We start from the raw sequence: 2282 nt of genomic DNA on the forward strand, positions 1-2282 counted from the left end.
AGGGGGTGCACTGTTCCTGGAAGTACTGCAATAGCAGGTCGATGGAGTAAGCTCCTATTCCAACTCCAAGCTCCAAAAATCCATTTAATATATTGTCCTCGGATAGAGGACATATCAGATATTAAACTGATAAGAACAGATACTACACTTGATCTTAGCTAAAAGGCTGAGAAGTGATTATCTTTCTTATAAGGCTATTAAAAACTTACACCAAATTGATTAATCCTATTACTAAAAAGAAAGCAGTCTTAATACAATTTTATATCATTAATACCAATAACACACTTGGAAATGATTTTATTAGGAGTAGCTAAGGCAAATTGTGTTGTTATCTTGAGGCAGGCTGGCTCAGAAATCAGATCAGTTACTTCCTTTTCAGTAACAAGACATTACAATCTTTTAAAAAATATCTGAAAAATTATAAGGTACCTCTTTAGAGGAAGTTTTGTTGTTTTTAATGATCCTCTATGTAAGGTGAAGTTGACCTAGAACAAATATCTGGCAAATTCATTCCTATAAAAGACATTTAACTTTTCCTTTTTAATTTCTATGCTTAGGTCTTTGATTTCCTTGAAATGGTTCTCTAGAAGAGAAAGGAATGTCACCTGCATCCGTCTTATCTCTTTAGTTACAAACAGTCACAAACATGACATGACTAGCAAGCACAATGAGCACACTTAAACACATACACACACACATAAAAAGAACATATCCTCCTGATAAAATCAAAAAGAACTTGAAGCAATCTCAATTCCTTGTGTTTTTAAAATATCTTTTACTATGGCAATTAGCTCCTTTTTACTCTTTGTTAAATTTTTTTTTCTTTAACCTGTGTTCCTTATGCTTTGAGAGAAGTTTTAAGCCTTTCAACAATTTATGCTTACTTAGGGTCTGTCCCATGATAGAAAAGGAAAGAGGACAAACGGCAAGACCAGAGGGCAACATTCCCAGTCAGAGAACTGGCACAGAGGGTTTCCCTGTGGGCCTGACGTGAGCCTGACCGTAATTCTAAGAACTGGCAGCCGCCCTAAGAGCATTTACTGGCTGTTGCGTACCCAGTTTTGTTGATAGGAAGAGAGGCTAGATAGGAAGTCTTTGCCAATGCCTGAATGGGCTGTCGAGATTCACACAGGGGGCTAGGGGCCTTCAGCCAATGCCAGGGGGTAGCCCTGGCCAAGGGGTGTCAGTTGCCCTGTCGCTATGTTGCAATTCCACGTAATGGTGCTGACCAAAAGTAAAAGGAAGAGAAGTGCAAAAAGGAACTCCCGCGGTTCTTGTACCTTGAAAAAAATGACTCAATAGTCTTTACTTTAATTGCCTAAAATTCGTCGCTTACCTCAAACAGATCAGTTTCACAGGTGGGCTTTTCTGCATCGATCGCGGTGCGGGTCTGTTTTATAGGTGCATTGCCTGTAGTGACCTCTATGCAGACCTTCACTCACCCCTCTGGTGGGGTGGCAGTCTAATGGCTGGGATGGCCGTCCACTTTGAGCGACGTTCAGGTCTTTCTTCGTACCTTGGGCCTCACATTCAGGCACCATTTGCCCTGGCCAGTGGGGAGTCGAACAAAGAAGCGAGGTGAAAATCAACCTGAATGAAACAAGGCAAACAGACACAGGAAAGAGACCATGCTAGATGTTTGTCACGGCCTCGAGAGTTTATTCTTACATGTAGGTTTATATAGGGGACATGGTCAGGGCAAGGAGTTGTAGGGGGAAGCGGACATGGCCAGGGCAAGGGCTTGTTAGGAAACCTAGAGGGGATGTAATTAGGTGTTCATCTAATCTTGCCTAACTGGCTTAACATCCTGACTGCACCAGGATTCACATCCTGACCATAAACTGGCCTTTTGCAAAAGATAAGATTCTATAAGCAGTCTGCTGACCAGTTCCAGAAGTACCTAAGAGAAAGCTGGATGGACCAGCTTTCTGAGTAATGAGTCAGTTTATGAGCAGGCCCAGGCAAAATGGAGAGGCTTTTGCTCTATGGCTCCCAACACATAAGGTGGCACAATGCATCTGGAGTTCCTTTGCAGTGCCTAGAGGCCTTATTATGCCCTTTTTCTGTGTGTGTCTCTAATAAATATGTTTTTAAAATAACAGAAGGACGGGTACAGTGGGCAATGGTGCCTTCTGATGCCCTATTAGAAAAACTGGACCTTTTTGCTTCATCTCCTTTTCTTTGTGTCTGTCCACAGTGGTTTGTAGGTAGTTTCTCTGGGCCATTTGAAATCACTGCAGAAACCCTAACATTTCTCTTGAAGTTTAGGCCACATGAAGACA

At 41.9% G+C, this 2282-nt stretch overlaps 1 pseudogene; it reads right to left on the bottom strand.

The window, feature by feature from the left end:
* Positions 1 to 178, bottom strand: LOC123453976 (annotated as a pseudogene).
* Positions 179 to 2282: the final 2104 nt, after the last annotated feature.

The sequence above is a fragment of the Jaculus jaculus genome, chromosome 12 (assembly GCF_020740685.1).
Source record: "Jaculus jaculus isolate mJacJac1 chromosome 12, mJacJac1.mat.Y.cur, whole genome shotgun sequence".
In the NCBI taxonomy this organism is placed as follows: Eukaryota; Metazoa; Chordata; class Mammalia; order Rodentia; family Dipodidae; genus Jaculus; species Jaculus jaculus.